The following is a 25787-nucleotide window of genomic DNA, read 5'->3' on the forward strand; positions in this document are numbered from 1 at the left end:
CTAATAAGAAGGGGGTTGGGTGGCTTTCACACTTTTCTGATATATCTACAGTATATTGATATTGTATTAATATCTTACTTGAAATTATATAATTATTTTAGGTTTATTTAATCATACATATTTTATGGCCAGTGTGGGAAAATTATTGGGAAAAGATTAGTCTTTAAACAAATGCAAGACTGCCAAAAATATATTTCTTGCAATAAATAGTGATTATAAATAGCTTATTTTGAACATTTATAAAATTGTCTCATTGAAGTGCACTTTAAATTGGAGTGAGAGATACTGGGGGAGTGACTGTCACTTTGCTCACAGCTGATTGGTCCAGCATCTGGATGAGATCTCTGATCGGGAACATAACCTGCCCCAGAGCAGGTTAGCTGATAAGCATTTGTTACTATGGTGAGGAACCCAGATGAAAGCCTATCCACTTTACTGGTACAGAGAATTCAGAGTTCGCTTAAACTAAGTTTCAACGTATCAAGCTAGCTGCCTAATCCTGCTTTATGACATAGGCCACCCGACTCTAGTGTTGTGTGTGTGTGTGTATGTGAGAGAGAGATAACAACAACTGGTTGGGAGGGTTACTTTTGAAATGTTTTCCACTACAGATTACAGAATACATGCTGTAAAATGTAATTTGTAATGTATTCCGTTAGATTACTCATTCAGTAACGTATTCTAAATACTTTGGATTACTTCTTCAGCACTGGTAGATTTTTCTCACTTGTTTTGACTATAAAAACTCTGCCAGTACAGTAAGACAAAATACACATGTTAAAAATACATTCTCTGAAAAACCTAAATATCTTATGCAGTGTTGTTTCTAAAACAAGGCTCAAATTGATCTTGTTTTAAGGATTTTTAGATATTTTTACAGGAAAACAATACAAAAATTATTATCAAGAATACGATTTTTTGCCCTAATATCAAAGGTCTTACTAGAAAAAAGAAATTATGATCCAACGTGAATTTTCTTGATAAAAAATTTGATCGTGCCTGGTAACGTGCATGTACAATGGCTAGAAATAGCATTTTAGCTTAGCGTAAAGCTGACAATTTACACAAGGTTTATTTTTATTTCTTCTGCTTCAGACTTACTTCAAACTTACTTATCTGTCTGCTCGTATGAATGTAACACATCATAAGAAAGTATTTCACCGCTGTTCAAATGCACTTTGGATTGCATCATTTATATGTATAAATGTTTTCCATCTGAAAGGACTAAATATTAAATGAAACAAATGACAATAAAATGCAAAGTAATCTCTTCAGTAATCAAAATACTTTTTGAATGTAACTGTATTCTAATTACCAATGATTTAAATTGTAACTGTAGTGGAATACAGTTACTTACATTTTGTATTTTAAATATGTATTCCCGTTACATGTATTCTGTTACTCCCCAACCCTGCCTGTTAGGTGTCTGCCAAGTCAGTTCCTATTGTGTCCTGTTTTGCCTGTTCCAGCCCAGCCTGTCTGCTCTGTGCTGCTCTGGACTTTGGAAAACAAGACAAAAATATATATACTTTTTTTTTTTTTTTTTTTTTGCAGTGCATGTGTATGGCTTGAGCAATGAGCTTCACCATTTATTCTTTGTAAGACAAAATTCCTAAGTATTTGGGTGAAGGAAATGAACTGGACGGAACCAGAAATTATTTGGCTGCATATCTGAGAAGACGAAAGCAGTGAGAGCTGCTCGAAATAGTTTAGAAAAACAAATAAATCCTTAAAGATGAATCACAAAGTCTGGATTTTTAATATATTTCTTTAACTATAGTATATGCATCATGTTAACACATAATGTATATCTCTTGTAGCTATACTTGAAACATTGAAACAGTATTTTGAGATTTTAAAAAACAAAACAAAAACAGTGCTTTGTTCAGGTGTAATCACAATTTATGTTCATGATATACTTTGCAGATTGCAGGGATTATCAGAATTGACTGTCGTCAGTTTCCTTAAAGCCTAATATTCATTCATGGCATGATTGTGATGAGAGAGGGTGTACGTGCCACCTCTGGCTGCATACTGATGCTTGGATCTCTATGCCAAAGTTTCTCCTGTCCTCTCCTTCAACGACTCATTTCAGAGCTTAACGGTGAGTGGAGAAGAAAACGGGTCTGTTTGCACTCTGACAGCAATGCAGATTTGCTATGCTCTATGAATAATTCTTTGTGGTTGCACACACCTGGAAATGATTGCCCAGCCCTCACGGGTATGTTTGCACATTGCATTAAAGTCTGTTTTGGGTCTGACTATTTATGTTTGTTTATGCTGAGCCAAAGTGCTAACTTCACACTAGTTTTATGCATTTATTTCCTTCAGTTTTCCATGTTTTTATTTCATTATAATCCAGTGCATAATCAATGCCATAATCACTAAATGAAAACTATCACGTCCAATATTTTCATGGTTTTCTTCAAAAACCTTTTTATTCTTTGTGTGTGTGTGTGTGTGTGGGGGGGGGGGGGGGGGGTTATTAATCCTAGATGATTAATGTTTCATCTAGGAGCTGAATTGACTAGTATCCATCATTCATGAACCGTGCTTCAGGTTATGAAATAAAAGGGAATATCTAAATCAATGTAGAATACATAAATTGTTATGGTTTTTGAATGAAAGCCTCTGAATGGTCCTCTCTTTCTCCTGAATGCACAACACTCTATACATAATTAATTTTAAATGTGTCATTTTTAAAAAATAATTTTTATGTTGTCTTACCACGAATTACACACCTCCATTCATGTTTTGTCGAATGCCCATAATTACAAAATTCTGACTTATTGAAAGTGTTCACATCTTTGTGGAACTCATAATTACAAATAGTAAACTTAGTATTCTATGAAAGCTCAGATTCGACAGTAATGATGTCATGTAAAAAAGAACCAATATGGCAGCGACATCAACAGTCAAAGGTAATAGTGAACACATTTCTGTTTGATATGCCATTTTATATTGTTACAGAGCATTCTTTGTTGTTAAACATTTTGCTAGAACATATAAAGTGTAAATGAATGAATTAATGTAGTTATAAATGTTTTGCTGTTATCAACAACAAAGCTGTAATGAGTATTGCCATAAAAACGAATAACTTCCGAGGTTTGAGGGGGTGTGAACAGCTCTGAGTGGATTCTCTGACTTGGCATCTCATAATTACAGTTTCTCAATGTCTGTTCTTTTTGCGTTCTTACGTTCTTTTGGACTTGTTTGATGTCATCAAGAAGGTGTTGAAACTACATATTGCAGTTTTATTTTACATCCTCATGTCTTCCGAGTTCACTCTTTCATGGAAGTTAGGCAAGACTGACGTTCTTAGCATTGAGAAACACCCACAGTAATTCTGGCACAACGTGTTGTGAACGCAACAATAGTCCCTGATATAATGGAATGTTTTTATTTTTTGCATATGCCCTTGACAGAGACAATAACAACAAGCAATGGTAGAGATGGTTGCCCTACCACTACCATTATCACCACATTTCTTTTGTAGATATCTGAGTCTGTCTTTTTTGTGTTTGACTCTCTTTATTTGTGTGTGTATAACAATGGAATGCAATGAATGAACTTAACTGTCCATCTTTCTTCTGCATTCACCGGCACTGACCTTGCCAACCTATTTACTGCCAACCCCAATATCAAGCTCTGACAGCACAAACTGACACTGCTGCCACTCATACTGTGTCTCTTTCCAAAACTTTTTTGACCCCTCTTAATTCAAGTGGCCCTCCACTTTACCTGGGGTGGCTTACACAGAGCACTAAGATTGCCTTTTTCTATAGTGACCAGACCCCATATTAGCCAAAGCAACTGCTTTCTGTTTGTGTTCATGTGGGTGCAGCCCTGCTGAAAAGAACAAACTATGCAAGCAAACTGGTTTATTATGCTGGTTAGTGCTGATTTTTACTGGTTTAGCTGGTGAACCAGCACAGCCATTGCAAAACTTAGCTCTGAAGCATGGATCAGCATCCAAAACACACAACAACAAAGCTATGCTGGTGTTTTTCAGTTGGGAAGTAATCCTTATTTGTCCCAGTCTTTGCAAACTTTGTTTGTTTTCGAGGTATCCGCATGCACACACACATATAACTTATTCATACGCAAGCTTACTTTATGCCAAAAGTGCAATGCACACCTGGCTTTACTAACCCTTGAGACAAAGAGGAAAGCTTTTGAATAATGAGTACAACACCTGAGGCTGCAACTGCACAAGTTAATTGAATATTCCACTTTCTTCTTAGAAGAAGCAGATTTAAAACATGGAGAAGGGCCCTTGAGTGCACCAGCATTGGAGATTTACCCAAGGATGTGCCATGTTGGACGCTGCCTCGTAAACACCAACATGGCATCATGCTGACTGAAAGTCAGTCTAATCAACTTTTGCCTCAGATGGAACCTGATTGAGGATTTTTGTCTTGTTATCTTTGCCTTCATCTGAGTGAGTCTGCCTTACAGAGGCTTTGGGAAAATCCTCCAGGGGATGAAGGGGTGAATGCTCTAGTATTATCATGACTTCAAAGGATCCCAGGCTGCTGGATGAACTTCACATCCAGCAAGGGTCCTCACTGCCTCCATTTCTAAAACCTTCTGATTAGACACATGGCTTGGGATGAGGCCCCGGTTCTGGAGAGCTCATGTGCATTTGAAAAGGAATGCAAGCTGGAAATAGGCATAATAGTGTTTCATAAGCCTCTTTGTATAATATGATGCACTTGATGGAATGTGATGGAGTCATTTAGAGAGTGAATTAAAACTGCGTGCTTAAAAGCTGGAAATAATTTCACACATTTTGCAGATAATACAGATCAGTAGGATTTGCTCCTCTGTCCATCTTTAAATCATGATGATGTAAATGTCAGAGCCATGACACAAGGCATTACTTCTCTATGTTAAAATATTTAGTTTTTTGTAACACTTTTTAATAATGATTCAGTTTGAATAAAGACCCTCTAATAGACTTTTAAATAGATTTTATATTGAAGTGACATATAGAATAGATACTATTACTATCAGATAGCAGCACTGTACCTTGAAGACCCAATGAATTGGCTTGATGAGCAGTTTTCTTTCCTATGTTGATGTATCGAAGGTCTTGTCCTTTTTTAAAAAAGCCAATAGGCTGTATATACATAAGCCATGATTTACTACTTCTATTACCAGTCAGAGCCAGGTGGTATTGAAGGAGTGGCATTCTCATTTGTATACACCCAAAATCGCAAATGAGTGATCAATATTTTTGGTCTATTTTCCCAGGAGAGAAATACAAAAATGTTAAATGTGTGTGAAAATCCCTAGGGTTTTACATTGTAACTTATTTCAAAGACAGACTTTATGTATATGCAAATTGCTCGGTAATCATTGGCTGACTAGTATTTAGATGGCCTCAGACATATAGGTATTTATTTGTTTAAAGACCCCATGAAATAAAAATGGGAGATTTATGGCTTTTAGTCTGTCACGTTGCTCTTTATTTGTTTTGTAAAATGCTTTTGCAATCATATTTGCTGGAGAGAAACATACTAGGGTATGAAACAGAATTTTTACTTACATTTTTACTGCAGCAGTCCCCCCATGCCCCCACCCCCTTCTTCTGCATCTCAGGCAGTGTTGGGTAAGTTACTCTAAAAAAGTAATGAATTACTAACTACTAATGACATATTCTACAGTGTTATTAGATTACTGTACTAATTACTCTGTCTGAAAAGTAATTGCATTCATTATTTCTAATTACTTTCTAAAACCCTTATCAACCTCGACCAGATGAAAAATACAAGGATAGACATGAAACTGTTATTTTAATTCATTTAAATAAATCATACAAAATCAAATAAATTATTCATGAACTGGCCAAAGAATTTAAGGGGGCAGTGTTAAATTAGAAAATATATTTTAACATTAGACGTTAAATTTCTATTTTAAATTCACTATTGTTTATATAGAATTGTTCTATAGTCCATACAGTATTTAACGCAATTACAAGTAGTAACTGTAATTAAATTACTGAAAAATTAACAGTTATCCCTTACTTTATTTTTCAAAGAAAAAGTAATTTAATTACAGTAATTAATTACTTAGTAATGTATTACACCCAACACTGGTCTCAGGAGAGTGTTGTATATTCTCATTCACCTTCCTGTAGAACATTGACCTTTGTAATAATTAGATGAATGCTGCGGCAGGAGTACACAGCAGGTTGTGAGAGTGGGAAAAGGAGCTGTTGATTACACCCAGCCTTTACAGAGTAAAGTAAAGTAGAATTTATACCATGAACTGTTTATCTTTTGTGTATGTTTGGAATGCATTCTATGTCCTTTTGATAATAAAAAGTTGTGATATTTATTTTTCTCTCTCCCTCTCTCTGTCTGTTGTTACCATCTGCAGAGCCACCGTCATTTATTTCTTGGAAGGAGCTATTGCAGTGCTTGCTGCAGAGTTGCCATGGAGATCTGCCTCCACGTTTCACAAGGTCAGTGTGAAAGTTGAAGGAGCTGTACATAACAGGTCTGCTCCTTCACACATAGCCAAACATTGCAAAACAGTATGTTATATATATATATATATATATATATATATATATATATATATATATATATATATATATATATATATATATATATAATTGCAATAAAATGTATAGTATAGTTTTATAGCAAATCTATTTGAACATATCTGTTTGCTTTCCTTGCAGATAAGCCAAATTATGATGTTCGCATCTCCACAGTAAATAATAAAAAGAAAGCAGTAAATTTCTGTTGACTCAAATTGTTATTTCAAGTTATTACAGTTGTGGGGCCTATGTAGCTCAGCAAGTATTGACGCTGACTACCACCCCTGGAGTCGCGAGTTCGAATCCAGGGTGTGCTGAATGACTCCAGCCAGGTCTCCTAAGCAACCAAATTGGCCCGGTTGCTAGGAAGGGTAGAGTCACATTGGGTAACCTCCTCGTGGTCGCGATTAGTGGTTCTCACTCTCAATGGGGCACGTTGTAAGTTGTGCGTGGATCACGTAGAGTTGCATGTGCCTCCCGTGCTGTGAGTCTCCGTGGTGTCATGCACAGTGAGCCACATGATAAGATGCACGGATTGACTGTCTCAGAAGCGGAGGCAACTGGGACTTGTCCTCTGCCACCCGGATTGAGGTGAGTAACCGCACCACCATGAGGACCTACTAAGTAGTGGAAATTGGGCATTCCAAATTAGGAGAAAAGGGGATATAAAAAAAAAGTTATTACAGTCATTAGAAAACAGCAGAGACTGCCCTCTTGTCAGTAGCTGAAACCCTGCGACTGGCGAGAGCTAACTCCAAATCATCCATCCTCATCCTCATTGACTTGTCTGCTGCCTTCGACACAGTAAACCACAAGATCTTCCTGTTCACCTTCTCTGACCTGGGCATCACTGGAACTGTGCTTGGATGGTTTGAGTCATATCTCACTGGCAGATCATTCAAGGTCTCCTGGAGAGGAGAGGTGTCCAAGACATACCAGCTGACCACTGGGGTTCCTCAAGGATCAGTGCTTGGACCCCTCCTCTTCTTGATGTATACAGCATCACTCGAACTGGTCATTGAGGCACATGGCTTTTCCTACCACTGCTGCACAGATGATATGCAACTCTACCTGTCGCTCCAGCCTGATGACCCTACTGTCTCAGCTCGTATCTCTGCCTGCCTCTCTGATATTTCGGCCTGAATGAAGGTATGACACCTTCAGCTCAACCTTGCCAGACAGAACTCCTTGTGATCCCAGCCAACCCATCTGTTAACCACAACCTCACTATTCATCTTGGTTCAACAACACTAACACCAACCAGAACAGCCCATAACCTGGGAGTAGTGGTAGATGACCAGCTTAATTTCACTGCACGCATCTCATCAACCGCCCGGTCTTGCAGATTCGCACTTTACAGCATCAGGAAAATCTGATATTTCCTGTCTGAATATGCTACACAGCTCCTGGTCCAAGCTCTGATCATTTCAAGACTGGACTACTGTAATGCTCTGTTGGCTGGCCTTCCAGCTAACACCACTGCAGATGGTCCAGAATGCAGCATCACATCTGGTCTTCAATCAGCCAAAAAGGGCTCATGTCACCCCACTCTTGATTTCACTCCACTGGCTACCTGTAGCTGCCCACATCAAATTCAAGGCTTTGACTCTAGCTTTCAGGACAGCCAATGGAACCGCACCCTCTTACTTCAATTCAATGCTCCAATTCGCTCTCTGCGGTCTATGAACGAGCAACGCCAGGTGGTCCAATCACAAAGAGGCTCAAAGTCTATTTCATGATCATTCACTTTCTCTGCTCCTCTGTGGTGGAATGAACTTCCAATCTCCACATGATCTGCTGTTACCTTCTCAACATTCAAGAACCAGCTGAAAACACATCTGTTCCACGAGGACTTAACCAACCCACTCTAACTGGACTTACTACTGCACTAAATGTACAGAAAAAAATCCTTTTCTGTCTCTTTCTTCTGTGCTAGCATCTTTACTACTCCAGCCACTGTGAGAACTTGGCAGTCCTATACTGCAGATGTTGTTAAACTTTGAATGACGAATTACTTGCAATGTGTCACATTTGTAAGTCGCTTTGGATAAAAGCGTCTGCTAAATGAGTAAATGTAAATGTAAGCACATTTGAACTTAACTTAATTCTGTTCACAATCCATTTTACTTCCATAATCTGATGTATTTTCAACTAGAAAACAGTTTGGGACTTGATTTTATCCATTGGGAATTGATTGGTTCATAAAAACAAATACCAGTATGGAGCCAGGTTAAAAAGTAAGAGGGATCTGTGATGAGTCGAAAAGTACAATTGTTTGAGAAGCGGAGCAAGTTATTACATTTAGATTTTAAGGCAAACAGTAACTCTATCCTTATGTAACCTTCAACATCGCTGAAGTCCAATTTGGATTTTATTCCCCATTTCATGGCTAAGAATACTGTATATGATGACAGAGAACTGACAACTGAAACTGACATTTTTTATCAGAGTTACCACTTGTATCTAAGCATGAAAGAGGTAGAAATCCTGGATGGAGCTGCAGAATGACAGCAGAGTCTATCAAACAGGTTCTCTCTTCTATAGCTCTCTCAAACTCCAGCCATTTTAACTTTTGGAGAAATTAAGATGTCTTTTGACTTGGTTTTGCTGTAAGAACAAAAAGATTGCAGGCAAAAATGTGGATATTTTATCCTAAATAAAGAACTGTCAGATATATTTTTAAGCTGATCATTCTTTTTATATTCTTGTTGATGACCCATGGGTTTTATCTCTTCACAGCTCTTTCAAGTTTAAAGTTTCTTCTAAGTATTTGTTTCAGTTACAAAAAACACTCAAGCCTGAGGATTTTTTTATTAATTACCAAGTCTTTCACACTCTGTGTAGACATCATCTCTTTTAACATCTCTCTTATTTCATCTTTTATATTTCAGGAATACCCTGCAGTGATTCCTGAATACTGTAGGTACTGTATATTTGTGTTCTTGATCAGCATTTTCTTTTTTTAAATGTAAATTTTTTTTTATGCTGATTACAATTCCTTCCGCTTTTCTCCAAATCTGCATCCACAGTGGCCGCCTGATGCACTGTATCATTGTTTTGCCCCTGGTTGTTTACATCTGATCACACAAAGACAAGCATCACTCTTCTCATCTTTCCTCAGATGCATGCTATATTAAGATTTTAACCATCCCATTTTTCATCAACTGTGATGTCTGTTTAGAGCTGTACTGTTATTGAGAGACAAATGGACATGCCAAAGAAAAAGAAGGGATTCAATAAGAATGAATTGTGCCCGATCAAAGTGGCATTTATTTGCACACACCGTGTGCTCTTTTAGAGCCCGATTTACTAAAGGATTTATTCAAATCAGGCAGCAGTGTAAACGTGCTCACAAAATCTGTGCTGAATGCAATTTGCATGATGCAATTCCCGATCTTGCGGGTCGGTTCTGAGTGATAAAATTAGTGCAACTGACTTAAATTTTGAGTTGTTTCTCATCAAAAGCTATGTATGCCTTCAGAATACTTGGAATATGACACTGAAGTCACATAGACTACTTTTATGATTCTTTTGGGTGCTGTTTTAAGCTGAAGTGTGTAATGTTTGCACCACTAGTGCCACCGAATGGAACTGCAAAAATCGCACGCCTTCTGCTGTTGATCAAACAAACAGATAGTCCTGCCCCCAACTCACTGGTCAGTGTCAGTGTTGTTGTGTAGGTTTTAAATAGGTCACTCAAAACAAACAGAATAATTTTTATACTGCCACAGTGTTTAGAGTTTCTGAGAAAATTCACCCCACAAATGGCTTACTTTTAGCTGTCTCTGCATATTAAGCTGGGAAAGAAGAAAGTATTTAGCATCCTAAAAAAGTTACACACTTCAGCTTTTTTAAAAATTTTTTTATATATATTCTCCCCAATTTGGAATGCCCAATTCCCAATGCGCTCTAAGTTCTTATTGTGGCATAGTGACTAGCCTCAATCCGGGTGGCGGAGGACGAATCTCAGTTGCCTCCGTGTCTGAGACCATCAATCCATGCATCTTATCACGTGGCCTGTTAAGCACGTTACCGCGGAGACATAGCACATGTGGAGGCTTCACGCTATTCCACGCGGCATCCATGCACCAATGACCACACGCCCCACTGAGAGTGAACCACATTATAGCGACCACGAGGAGGTTACCCCATGTGACTCTACCCTCCCTAGCAACCGGGCCAATTTGGTTGCTTAGGAGACCTGGCTGGAGTCTCTCAGCATGCCTTGGATTGGAACTTGTGACTCCAGGGGTGGTAGTCAGCGTCTTTACTCACTGAGCTATCCAGGCGAACTACCCAGTGTTAATATATCTGTGATTAATATTTTTTGTTTAACGCGTAAAAAATAAACCCACACACAATTAATGCAGTGTGTGTGTGTGTATGTGAGTGTGTGTGAGTGTTTTTTTTTTTTTTTTTACTTCCTGAAAATTCAAGGGCTTGGAGAAATGCATCCCAAGTTGTTCCTGGCAGGCTACTCAGCTTCACAGACTCCGATTAGAGTGGGAGCGGGGTTAGGGCATCTGCTTCCTGCCAGAGACAAACCCAGGCACATTTGCACAATGAGCGAAACTTCACCAGTGTTTCCCCCCACTTTCTATGGCATATATACATTTTCAGGAGGTACTCACTTGACTCAACTGCACATCCTAACACAGAAACTGATTGTGTGAAGCAGTGCATGTTTATTCATTGCCCGCAACACATGTCCCAAGCATAATAAACACAGGAGCGGATTTACCCTGTGAAGAATGAAGGAATCACCCGCAAGTGGGCGAGTGATACGGGCAAGCTGCTATATCTCTTCACATCCGCAAAAATGCTCAATCGCTTTCATCTGAACCCGTTTCAAAAGCGAAACCGCCCGAGAGACCCAGTGTGTGCGGGATAGAGACTGAGAAGGACGTGGCCATTCAGCAAGCTACAGCCAGAGAAAATAATAGTTTTGAGATTTTAAACTTCAGCATTCAATATGTTTTATATCTGTATGTTTAGAGTCTAATAATGCATTGACATTGTACACTTAAGTTTCTCTTGCCAATAAAGTTTGATATATATGTGATTGAATCTGCCCATTTGATTATTGACTATTATTAAAAAAAAGACTGGAAAACGCCACTGTCCACTGATTTTATGCCATCTATACATACAGTATACTTGTATCAAAGATTAATACCTGTAAAAATATGTCTAATTCTATCCGAAAATAAAATAAATAATAACATTTTAGCATGTGCATACTTAAATAATTAACATAAATTATGACTAACCAATTGCTTGCAAGTTCTTTGAGACAAAGTATAAAGTAAATATGTCTATGATGATTTTTTTAATGTTTGTTGTAATGTATCATGTACCATAATTGAATCGCAATTTATCACAACAAATCACAGAAAAATGTGCAATTAATTACTTAAAATGTTTTAATTGATTCACAGCCCAACAGAGAATATATCGTCAATTAGGCATTTTTCTTAATCAGTTGTCAAATTTTGTTTCCCAAGTAAAATTATCTTTACTGTTTAAAAAAAAAAAAATAAATAAAAAAAAAAAAAAAAAAAAATATATATATATATATATATATATATATATATATATATATATATATATATATATATATATATATATATATATATATATATATAATATATATACAAGACAAATATTATTGTTAAGAAAAGGATTTTTTTTTTGCAAGTGACTGATACAATTCAATACGCAGCCTTGATGGCCTTGCTAACAGCCACCATTACCAAACCTCACCAATTGCAGACACTTTCTATGCTTTGGAGGGAAGGGGGAGGGGGGTCTGCTTGGTTTGCTTGTAGACTATTCATTACTGAGGGGAAGAGAGAAGAAAGAATTGCGGCAAAGAGAAAGAAAGAGCGTATCCAGCTGCCCGCTCAGCTCACATTAGCTCAAGCGTCCTCTGAAGCTAGCTATGGTGGCTAAGTCTTCCATGCTGGTCCCCTGCTTGTGGGAGGATGACTCATGCTCAGAGTGACCTTCTGTCATATCGCCCTCAATAATATTGACAGAGGCTTGCCTGTGGTCCTTACATTCGTCTTCATTAGCACTTGGCTTTAAGCATCAATGTCAGTGTCCGCTCCTGGGAAGGCTTACTGCTATCTCTGCTTCTGTCTCCCTCAGTCGCTCCCATCTTTCATCCTCTGCCTGCCATTTCTCTTTGGCTTAGAGGAAGCTCAATCAGACTATCATCTGAATCAAGTGTGCCTGCAATCTAGGTGTCCTTTCTACTTGTGAAAGCTAGGACAAAGAGTATGAAAACACTGTTGAAAATCTATCATGATGATTGCTTTATGTGCAGTAAAGCTAGGCAGTATGGTGTATGTGAAATTAACACTAGAGGCACTACAACAATGACTTTATTCACTTTCACAAAAATCACAAGCAAAATGGCTCATTGTCTGTTCCTGAACACTTACTTTGTGCACTGTTCCTCACACAATGCTATCTAATGACATCTAAACACAATAAGGCAATACATTTTAAAGTTTGCATTACATCAACTACAATTACAAGCTTGTTCAAGTGTGATAGAATTGCACAGTAGCTCAACTGATAAATTGTTGCACTTGCAATGCAAAGGACAAGGGTAGGAGTCTAGCATAGCTTGCCAGTCAACAAAATAACTTTGTTGTTTCAGCAATTGCGATTTTCATGTCACATTTGCTTTGTATGACAATATTGTTTAGGTGTAGGGTAGGGAGGTAGGTAGGTTTTGCTGATTTAAAACTCGATGGAGCATTAACCTTCAAAAGGTCATCAGTTTGGGAGAACATTTAACACAATCATGTATTTTTCATGAGCTCAGGCTGCATTTTTCGTTGAATGTCTGGAAGAAGTCACTATATTGTGATAAATACGGTTATTGTAAACATAAACGATATTTTTTTACGTTTAATATTTCACCCCTTATGTGTAACAACTGTGCATGCTAGGTTAACAAAAACGATTATTCACAATATTCCCTGCAATTTCTTATTAGATTATAGCTCTGTTTGTATGTTCCATGTGTACTTGGTTTATAGCAGTTGCTATATCAGTGTCCTACTCTGTGTACATGCACATGCGATGTGCTATTGTTTGTCACACAGAAATAATCATCCATCTCCTGCATTCAGTGGGACCGCAGGTGACTACACTGGCTAGCAGGGCACTGCACATCTGTTTATCCCTTTATCCCTGTTTATAGCTTCAGCGAGGTCAGAACAGAGAGGAGCGAGGAACGGATTATCTTTACTCCATGCTGGTAGACCTCTCTTCTTCTTTACCCATGATCTCTTTCCCACTGCTGCTGTCAGAACCAGGAGGATGAGAAAGAAGTGCTCTCCTCTGGTGCTTTAAATGAGAGCTGTGTACAGCCAGGAAATGTGCACACTACCGCATGCCATGGTAACATTAGCCTACTGTGAGTTTAAACGCAGCTTTCTGATGGCTATTGGTCTTCATAGAGAGGGCGCCCTACACTATATCTATCTTCCCTTCAGCTTGATGCCTTAAGATGCCTTTTTTTTTATTATTTTTTTTTTTATGGACTAAATAGATCATTTCATGTAAATTTTTTTCTCATTTTGTTAGCACCCCTTACAAAAAATCTAAACTAGCCACAAACTTGCCGGTCGTTATTTTCACATGCAAATGAGCTTGTGATTCACCGCAAATGTTTGCCAGAAGTGTGCAGCTCTTCACCGGTAGTGGTGAACCTCCGGCAAACCTTTGGTAACAAAGTTTGCCACGAAGCTAATTTGCATGTGAACATGATCTGTGGCGAATTTGCGGCAAATTTGCAGTGAACTCAATTTTTGTAAGGGACGTCTCGTTGCAAGGTTTTATAAAATCTTTACCACAAATGTAAACAAAACATTTCACAAACATTGTGGCCTGATACTACTTTTAAAAAGAAGAAGAAGAAGAAAAAAAAAGTGTATCTATTCTATAAACAAAAGTGTTTTAACTACGTTTTTGAAGCGTTTTATTTAAATATACAGATTGATATTTTAAAACTTCTACAAATGTTGCAATTTAGTCTGGTTTTGTTTTTATAGTTAAAATTAATATTATCCTTTATTATTAAAATAATACTGGTGCTTAATCCTAAAGATGTTTGCCACTATGTTGGTCTCAGTCATAATAATTTTATTGCATCTTTTTTCAATGAGGATGTCATTCTGTCTAGCATCTTTTTTGTGTTTCTGGAAAATCAGGAAGTCATATGGGTTTGAAACATGAGGGTGAGTAAATGATGACAACATTTTCATGTTTGGGTGAACTGTCCCTTTAAGTATGGTTTCTAGAACCTTTTTAAATGTTCTGTGACATAACTGCAACCAAAATGCAAAGTTGTAACAATGTTTTTTGCTTGTTACTACAGTGATTCAGTCCTCACATTTTTCTTTCAAGCAAACATCCTTTCATGTTGGTCAAGCTCACAAGAAACTGTTTAAAACCCATAACATAAACAACTGACATTTTACAGACTGATCTCACACACTGACCATCCATATTTCCCTATTATAGTATGCCAAAACCAGTATGCCAATGTAGTATGTCCTAATCATAAGTATTCATAAAACAATAAATAAGAAATACCCGGTTGACCGGCTATTTTGGGCTAGATTCTGAAGAAAGGATCAACTGGACTCTTAACGATCCTATAATCCCTCGGGAGCTGAAGAGACATCACGTTCAAAATGCTGGATGAAAAAAAACACGAATCTGACAGCAACCACATAATCACAGTCGTCTCTGATTATGCAATTGATATTGCTTACTGGTTTCAATGCAGGATCTGAAGCTGGTTCTCCCACGCCGCTGACGCAACAAGCTTCTAGTCACACTACTGGGGAAGGTAAACATGCTGGAGCCAATACAATAGTGATGGGAAGACCGGATCATTTTACTGACTTGAATCTTTGAGTCTCGTTCAGCAAAATGAAAGAATTTTTATTCAAGTCATTTAGTTCATTTCATTCATTTGAGCAGAATTAAATTAAAATGTTACATTTTCAATAGCCAAATCCCCCCCAACACGTCTACTTACGCAAACTTTGATTGTAGTCCCAATATGGAAAAATGTATAATGCAGCCAAGGACAAATTATGAGAAACAGAATGATTAGTTCACCTCTGGAATCTTCTTGTCGGATTTGTTCGTTCTTTTGTCACTGCATTGCATATACGGCTGTCACGTGACAAAAGAACGAACGACTCGGACCAGAAGACTCGAGAGGTGAACTAATCATTTCTGTTTCCTGTGTGAGCAATGCATAGCGTATACGGCTGTCACGTGACAAAAGAACGAATGACAGACCAAAAGACTCAAGAGGTGAACTAATCATTTCTGTTTCCTGTACAGTGCCTATGCAGTTTTCACGTAACAAACAAATGGAGGTTGCGCAATGCACATGTGCGGCCAACACAAAATGAACGAATCACTCTCTGAGACTACTCGTTCTTCTGAGTCACATAAAAGATTAGTTCAAAATGAACGAATCATTCATGAACGCCCCTCACTACAGTACAAAAATGTCTGATACGAGAAGGCGCTTATTGGTGAGTCTGCATAATGTGGCCGATCCTAGGGTACCGGAACTCTCGGAACAGCGTGCCGACTTCCCATGTGATTGTTGCATTTTGTAATATTCAAGTTGCAAGTTCAGCAGATTTTGACCTTTTTTTTTCTCTCTACTACTACTGCATCAGGGTTGATCTCAGAGTGTTTTTCCTCCCTCTTCAATATAGAACATTTTTAAATTGCCTTCCTTTTTGACATTATTCAATCAGTAAAACCTGGCAACTGTGTTATTGCACCAGAGGCAAAACAGATTAAATATGCAGAATAACATTAACCTACTGGAGCTTTTTGTGTAAAGGTTAGCTGTGAACGAGAATGATGGATACTTTGTACAATTTGCTGTGTTAGTTTTTATTTTTCCTTACAAGCAATGCAGCATTTTAGATTTCTAAATTTTAAGTTTGCCTCACCCATCTTTTTTGTTTCACCTTTATTTTTATATTTTTTATATATATATATAACTAAGGGTCTCACCTTCATCACCACATATTTTGTAGGACAAATTTCTGAAAACGAGATTTACTGACAAATATTCTGAGATTAATATCCCCATTCCATACTCATCCTTCCATCCTCCCTCCCTTGGAGGTGTTACCACTATCCCACTTTGTGCTTTTTGTTTCCGTATTTATTTCATTTTCGTAATAAGATCCAATGGTGCTTCCAGAAGCCAGGCCCATCGATTGGGGCTGGCACTGATGGATGACCCGTTTTTTTTATTGTGCTGATAGATACACTAAAGCTCCTTATGGAGTTCAGTCTCAGCCCAGCAAAACCAATGGTGTCGGTTCAGGGGTTTAAGTTTGATTAACTAAAACCTCCTGCAGGCCACGAAGGGCCAACCTTCACCATTGCTGAGCTATGAATCTCAGTCAGTCATTAACTGACCTACAGTCTTTCAAAACCCTCAAGAAGTGTGTATTTACTAGTATATACTGTATGTGTTTGTATGTTACCATGACCAAAAAGCACTGTAATAGACCAGTGGTTTTCAACTGCAAATAAAATTGTTTATTGTACAAAAGTAATCAAAAAGATCCTTCAAATTATACATTGAACTGTATTACTTTTCTTTTTTCACTCTATTTATTAAGCCAGAATTTCACAGCAGAAAGCACGTTGTGGTCAGCGCAATCAAAGTTCATCCTTAGTGTAGTTTGGGTTGTATTTTCTTGTACCTAGTGTAGTTTTGTTCATGGTTTTCGAAGATGAAAGGATGTCGAGCAACATGTCCATGTTGGCAACTACCTAATTTGGTTAGCTTCAGCCAAGTTACAGATAGGCCTACATTTGCACCAAAATATTATCGTTTCATTCGATATCAACAATAAACACAATATGGGAACCGTTTTCTCTAGCATATTAGATAAGAGCATAGAAGTATATTTATCTTACTATCATAACAATGCATAATTATTAGATTAGTTGCATTTTATTATTTGCGCTTAGCATAGTTTCCCCCCTGTTGTACGTGACCTTATCAAAACTGGCATACAACCTATTTTTGGGTCGCAAGCCCACCAATTGAGAACCACTGCAGTACACCTTTTTAGTTTACCCTCACTTTGAAATACTGCAGCCCACATGTCATAGCCTAAGCTTTTATTATGTTTGCCTTGTTTGTGTGTGTGTTCTCCTGCCACACTGTCCAGCTTTAGACAGCCTGTGCATACATGCCAGTGGCTGTGATTACTCTGGCAGGGTGGGTATGTAATGTGGAAACACAGTGTGGGTACAAGGCAAGACTGGCTGTGGGAGGACCACTTTGGATGAGGACATTTGACACGCTTGGCTCATTCTGGATATCATTGTCCATGACTGAAACATTCTGTATGAATCCTGAGTAGCTCTAATGGCTTCTCATGTTTCTTATTTATTTTGGCTTGTGTGTCCAGTCATTCTTCCACCTACTGTACATACCAATGCATTACCCCGGTAATTTTCATGAAAATCAGATGTGATAAATGAGCACTACACTGGACATCAAACACAGCACCAAAAATTGGTACATGGCTACCCAGTGCAGTCCTAAAATGGTTATGATCTTAAATTATAATGCTGAAATTTGTTAAAATGACCATTAACTGTCAAACAATATGCAAAATTATTCACATCACAGGGTGTCACTAGGAAAATCATGTTTACATGCATTACAACTTAAAGGGGTCATGACATGAGGAATCAAATTTTCCTTGATCTTTTGACATAAAGGAGGTCATTGTACTATAAAAACATACTGTAAGTTTCAGAACTGAAAACTTCTTCCTTAATATAAAAGAGCATTTATTTAAACCAGGCTCTAGAAATGGGCCTTTTGTAACGTCATAAGGACCAAATGCCTATTTTTCATCATTGCACCCTTGGCCCTGTCCACTGGTGCTCACACAGGTGAAGAGGAGAGAGGGCCTGTCATGGGAGATTCATCCAAAGGGGACTTACACAGGACACTTCATCTGGATTAAAATGTTTTTCTACATAAACCTGCAATAGATGAATGGCTTTGACCATTATCGTTCTTCTCGCGCCACTTTTAAAAGACGCAATGTCAAGTTAGGACTCTAAAAAGGAGACCCCCATCCTGTTTCATCTTGAGAAACAGATCAAAATGTGTCATTTCCCCCCCTCTAAATCTCCACTTTCACTTTTACATCTGAAAGTCACATGTGGTGCCTGTTTAGTTTCACTTTCACATCTGAAAGTGAAAGTTAAAGTGGAGATTTAGAGTAAAAAAGGATTTAAATATTGTTCTGTTTCTCACCCACACCTATTATATTGTCACTGAAGATATGGATTTAAACACTGGACACTTATGGATTATTTTCATGTCTCCTTTATGTGATTTTTAGAGCTACAAAGGTCTGATCACCATTCACTTGCATTGTATGGACCTACAGATGAGATATTTTTCAAAAAAATATTTGTTTGTGTTCTGCTGAAGAAAGGAAGTCATACACATCTGAGAAGGCACGAGGGTGAGTAAATAATTAGAGAATTTTATTTTTTGGATGAACTATCCCTATAAAGTGAGTCACTATGTAAAACCAATAATACACAAAATGGGATATTCTTTACAATTTCTCCTTTTGTGTTCTGCATAAGGAAGAAGGCCATACAGCCATACATTTTATTTTCAGTGAACTATTCCTCTACAGCAAAATATGCATGCCTAGAATGCCCAATGTCGAGATGAAGTGTTTCTGTTGCTTAGAGGCTGGTGACCCCTTCCTTACCCTCTGTACTTTCCTTCTAGTAAATAGCGCCCTTTACAGTGCCCAACTGGGTAACACTATGCAGTGTTGTGGGAACAATCCCAGTGTAACCGGTCCTGCTTGACCTGCTCCGAACGGGATTCGAACCGGTGTCAGCCGGCATGGGAGGCGGGCACGCTAACGAGGAGCCTAAAGGCTACAGCCCCTAGCGTCAGTCGCTAATGCACCTCTTGAGGCCAGGGAGGTGAGGTTTACACACCCCGCACAGCTATCACGTACCTGTTGGCTCTTGTTACACTCACCCCCATAAACCTCACTCCCATCCGGGTCACGGCACCACTGTGACTGGTCTGTCCTCGCTTCTCCACTCTGCGTTGTGTGTGTGTGTGGACAGGAATGAGACCAGATGCCAGTAAACAACTCATCTTGGCCTTTTTTATTAACTGATGTGGATCTGTGTGGAAATATTAAAGGATGGATTTCAATTAATTGTTTGTCCCTTCATTTCATTCCTCTCAGTCTCAAGTTCAGTGCAGACTGACTTAAGATACGTTATACTGATGCAAAAAGCAAATGGCTATGGAGAGCGCTTTTGGACAATTATTTTCAAAATAAAAGTCCCCCACAGAATACACATGAAATTAACTTAATATTTACATGTATAAAAATAATGTATTTCAAATGCATTTTAGTATCTGCTACACCAGCATGCAATATGGTCTTACCTCCAGGCAATGAAGTACTGCAGACAACCGCTATCAATAATAAACATTTAATTAGTTTCAGAGGAGACAGCTTTAATTTATAACAAGGGATAGAATGAGATCTCTGAGGTTATTGTGATATGAGCATTGTGATTCTTTTCAAATTCCCATTCATTTATCACACTTTATTTTCTCTGCATATTTAGCACTTGTTCCAGTATAGCTGAAAGCAGAGATCCCCTTTTAATTTGCACACTTTCATAACATTAGACTGGCAATCTGCACCGCATCATCCCTCATGTCCAGTTGGCACTTGTCTTCTTCTTTTGGCCTCATTAAAAAAAAAGCTGCAGTTTCCTGCAAGATATTATAGCAGAGCTCTCTGAAAGACAGCACATTTACGGAATATAACCTTTTCCCCCCGCATAAACATATTATTGAGCAACAGTTTAAATTTTAATGCGGTGTTGTATTTGAGCTTCTTCATTATGCACAGATATCAAAGGTGCCGAGAGCCATTATGTTGTCTTCCATTATTGATTAGTTAGCATTCTGTTTCTGTTGGCTATGGCTGAGCTTTCCTCTTGCCTGAATGTAAAATCACTGTGAACTAAAACAAAGTCTTCCTTGTGCCTTCCATGAGAAAATCTCTTTATCAGCTCCAGCCTGTCTGTATTTGCTTGCTGCCCTTCAGACATTCAGTTTCTATGCCTCCTCTGTGAACAGGGGTGTGTGTTATCCAATCACCTAAGATAATTGAAACAAGGCCATCTTTCAGCCTACTACAGTAATGCTAAAAATCTCAATTCTCTCTGGGCTACCCTGATTGGAAGATGCTAGACTGCAGACTACTTACATTCGATACAGGTAACCATATTGTCAATTGTCAAGCAGATGTTATATGATCCATTGGCCATAACTAAAGAATGCTGTTTATTCAAGTAGCTATTTTGAATTTGGGTTGAGTTATCACAGTTGTTGTAGGCTGAGTCACAATTAGCATACTATTCATCCTATATAGTATGTGAGATTAGGATTAGTGCATGCGAAATACTGAATGTTAAAGGTGCGATGAGAAATTTGTAATGGAAAACATTTAGAAAATGTCCCTATCACCTGCCTACTCACTGAAATAGGTGCCATGAGATCAGGGCCGGATCTAGTGGGATGCTAGCACTTGGCATCATGACGCTAACCATAACCCTAACGCGACTGCGCTGGAGAATCACTTGTGCGACAACATCAAAAACACTGGCGCACACAGAAGAGACACTCACGCAACCCCCTCCCCCCAACCCCCAGTTCAACACCCCTCTGTAGTTGGTTATTGCCCTCGTAATTTTATATATTCTAGATCCGGGCCTGCATGAGATATATCTGTGATAGCCATGGGCTCTGTAAATGGCAAAAAAATTAAATAAATAAAAAAATATATATATATTTTGCCAATCAGAAGACGTCAAGGCACTCTCTACATGTCATTCTATTGTTTTGCTGTCCTAAAAGTGTCTGGGCAGCAAAAAACGTAAGTTCTAGAGACACCAAATTTGGCAGGCTGTTCCCAAATCCCCCTCCACTCAGGAGAACACACACCTCCCCATCCAACCCTAGGTGGTGCTATAATACACACTTTTACATTTTCCCTAATACTTTTGCTGCTGTATGGGCTAGAATCAAAATTCTTCTCGAGTCAAGCAAACAAAATGAAACAAAACATTTACTCCTTCTAGACCGTTGGCCCGATTTACACAAAATTTAGCATGTAGAATTTGAGACCCCCATGACAAAAGGTTATCAAAAGAAATTTGATTTGTAAAATCGATAAGTGAATTGGACCATATAGCCAAAAAATTGTGTTATATCTTTTAAAAGATTTGATGAATCAAAGTTATTTTGAAAACTTTTTGTAATGAGGTTCTGTAGATGATACGTGAAAAAAAAATTCGGACAATGGTGGACAGAATGCCTACAACTAGAGTACTTAGTAATTAAATTACTTTGCCATGACCCGACAGATCTGTTCTTTAAAATTGGGCAGTTTTGATCATTTTGTCCACTTTTTCCTAAATGAAATGGTTACCAAGTATGCATACTTATACTAGCATTCTGTGGCAGAGATGGTAGTACTACCAGTTTTATCAACTTACGATTGAGACTTAGACTGTATGATTTTTTTCTTTGAGGCTGTTGTTATATAGAGTTTAAAATGATTCAGCAGAGACCAGGGGGTTCAGAGAGGGAGCAGAAGATCTGACAACCCTTTGCCAAAGCCAGAATGAATTAAGTTAGTGTGCTGAATATTCCCCTTCAGTCCACAGCTCTCAGGATAGTAGCCTATGTGCAATAGTGGTAATTAGAGTTAGCATATAAAAGCAGTGTCAACCCAGTGGGGTCGATCTGTTCACAGACTGTTTGAAAAATCAATGGTGGCCTAATACTGGAGTGTGGGACTAGGTTCCAGTTACTTTTCCCTCAGTCGGTGTGTAGAAGGGTGACAATGCACTTTGTCAATAGAACAGTATGAAGTAAAAACCAGTGTGGCAAATTTTAGGGAGAATAGATACAAGGTAACAGGAATTGCACTTTTTCTTATAAAACACTAAATTAAAACACAACTTGTATGGACCAATTCTATTATATGTTTGGAGCTAAACATACCCAGTCCTCGTTCACTCTCATAATATGGAAAAGAGAGCCCAGCATATAATTCAGAGACCCACATTTTGTGTTTCCATGGAAGAAAGAAATTCATGCATGTTTGGAACAACATGAGGTTGGGTAAATGATGATATAATTTTACATTTTAGGTGAACTATCCTTTTTATGTATTCTGCATCGAGTCCTTCAGTATACTAACAACAGCAGGCACATGGTAACAAGAACTGTCACTCACATATTTTTTCCCACTCATATTTTTTATTATTTTACACCCTTGGTTGATTTCCATTATGTGAAAGGTATTTGAGATTCTGTTGTTTTTGCAGTGTGTGGTATTTTAACGTGTCTGCTTTCAGTAACTTTAGCAACTGGCAGCTAAAAGGTTGACAAAAGCCTAAGCTTGCCTTGGGCTGGCTAACATCTATAACCAAGTGCATTAATTGCGCATGTTGCTAATGAGCTTTCCTCTGATCTTCTTAGTATTCTGAGGTGTACATGATAATGGCTGATAAAAGGCCTCATACAATATTCTGTTCTTTGAAAATGCATTTGTTCTGTCCTCTTTTTTTGAGTGTTGTTTAATTAAATACATAAAAGATTGTCCTTTTGTAATGCTTTTATTGTATTTATCAAGGCATGCTCCAATGTCATGAATAAATAAAAGAAATAGTTCACCCAAAAATTAAAGTTCCATAATAATTGACTCTCATGGGAACATAAAAGGGAAATTTTTAATGGATTTACTTGTCTGTCTTTTTTCAATGCAATGGCAGTTGATAGTGACTGACTGTAAATTCTAAAAAAGGACCCAAGAGTATCATAAAAGTCTGTTGTGCATTCATGAGTGCTACAATGGGAGAGGCTTGTCCATAATGGCTTGTGTGTTTACGTGAAATTTTCTAAATTTTTGTGAACACGCATGCCACTGTGAACGATCTTCTTTCATAGTAGCACTCATGAATGCTCGACAGATATAAAAATTTTCTCTGATAGTGACTTTCCTATGCCTTCAGAAGACTTGGAATATGATATAAATGGGGGGGGGGGGGTAAAGTTGCTAAAAGTAAATGGCTCATTGTTCACTATTTAAAAAAATAAATATATATATATATATATATATATATATATATGAGAGAGAGAGAGAGAGAGAGAGAGAGAGAGAGAGAGAGAGAGAGAGAGAGAGAGAGAGCAATGTCTTTGTCACAAATGTATCTGCTAATGTGGTAGCACCATTTACACTGCTAGCTGCATTGCTAGATCTGTTTATTTTACACCCAGATACTGTAAGTGTGTTTAGGTTAAGACTTGATGTCTATGATTTTGAGCAGACACCTTCCAATTGAAATAGAGGTGCACTTTCCTCCTTCACATACCTTATTCCCTGACATCTGCCTGACAAATGGTTTTCATTTAGACCTTTTTTGTTGTTGTATTCCTCCAAAAATCTGCTGATGCCAGCATAATCAGAACCTCTCTCTCTGTCACTTTTGCTGCGTTTTTGTTGCTGTTGGCTGTTTCAGTAAATTTCAGTATTGCTTATGAATTCATTTTCTTCTCTTCACAGTACATTCTTGTTTGCAATGTGGTGAAGTGATGCAGAGTATATTCTCTGAAATAGTAATGATACATTGTGATGATACATACAGGTACATTGTGGCCCAAAATTACTTTGCAATAAATCGCATCATTAAAACCATTCATCTTTTGCTCCGAACACTCTTGAGATGGGATTCCTGAGACGTGTTTGTCACAATCACAAGAAGGCATGCATTTACTTATATTTGGGGCTTTTAAATAGCTTGGCAGTACTTGGTAATTGCACTTCATCAATGAAATGATTTATAGGCCCCATTAGCTGTTGAATAAACACACCCTCTTTGTGTGTGAAGCTAAAGTGATAGAACAGTAAACTAAGCAGAACTGAGAGGAACATTTATCTCCCAAAATATGAATGTATAGATACAAGGCACACATGAATACTCATTCTCTCTCTCTCTCTCTCTCTCTCTCTCTACACACACACACACACACACACACACACACACACACACACACACACACAATTTTACACAGACAGTAAAAGGAGAAGATGGTATCATACAATTTTGGATTTCATTGGCTGAAAGAAGTAGGCTTGGGCAATCAATTCAGTGCCTGATCGGAGATCGTACAATATTGCTTGAAGATGAATGTAGTCTTAAAGGTACACTCAGTAAGTTTTTCCTCATTAAAAAGTTTTACTCCTAAAGAAATGAATTGAAACATATGTATAAAACCATGACCACTCACATGACATGAGGACTCTAGTCATATCAGTAACCTTATAAAAGCTGTTTCATTCTACATAAGGGCAGAGGCGAACTCATGGCGGCTGCCATTTTAGAATCACATGACCAGCTGAATACGACTCACTTAATCTCAGCAACCTTCTTGATATTGGGCACTTTCACTCTTGGATTAAATTAATCATGGCTGATTGTAAATAGTGAATTTCTACCATGGCATCTGTAACTGAAAACTATTGATTTTGAATGATGCTGCATCCACACCACTAGGTGTCACTGTAAGTCCTGTTTTCTCAAAGTCTATTTCACGATCGTTAAATTTCTCTGCTCCTCTGTGGTGGAATGAACTTCCAACCTCCACACGATCTGCTGTTACCTTTTCAACATTCAAGAACCAGCTGAAAACATCTGTTTCACTACCACATAACCAACCTACACTAACTGCACGTACAACTGCACTTAACCTGCACATAATGTACCAAAAACAAAAAAAACCCTACTCACTGAGCACGGGATATCTGTTGTTCAATTCATTTAACAAAATGTATTCATTCGGAATACCCTGCAGTGTCTTCAAACATAGACAACGTTTGAGTCATGCAGATTATGGGGTTAATATAAAAAAATACATGTTATGTGGTTATTTTATAATATGCGTGTCTTCTTAAAGGTGCACTCAGCGATTCCTTAGAAACACTGTTGATATTCAAACTCAACTGCCAAAACAAACACACCCCTCCTTTCAGTGCTCCTTTGGAAGCTCCGCCTATCAAATTCATGCATG

General features: G+C 38.0%; 1 protein-coding gene across 3 annotated transcripts in view; it reads right to left on the minus strand.

Annotated features, from left to right (window-relative positions):
* LOC127428275 (leucine-rich repeat neuronal protein 2-like) overlaps positions 1-25787 on the minus strand; it is a 71733-nt gene that overhangs the window by 10279 nt on the left and 35667 nt on the right. Inside the window, exon 2 of one of the 3 annotated variants that reach the window (XM_051676514.1) lies at positions 19659-19810. The exons of 1 other annotated variant lie outside the window; for it this stretch is intronic. The gene's annotated coding sequence lies outside the window, so the exon portion shown is untranslated. Of the gene's footprint in view, positions 1-19635; positions 19811-25787 lie in introns of all 3 variants that reach the window. One more of the 3 variants, XM_051676515.1, reaches the window with a different exon arrangement.

This window comes from Myxocyprinus asiaticus, chromosome 37 (assembly GCF_019703515.2).
Source record: "Myxocyprinus asiaticus isolate MX2 ecotype Aquarium Trade chromosome 37, UBuf_Myxa_2, whole genome shotgun sequence".
In the NCBI taxonomy this organism is placed as follows: Eukaryota; Metazoa; Chordata; class Actinopteri; order Cypriniformes; family Catostomidae; genus Myxocyprinus; species Myxocyprinus asiaticus.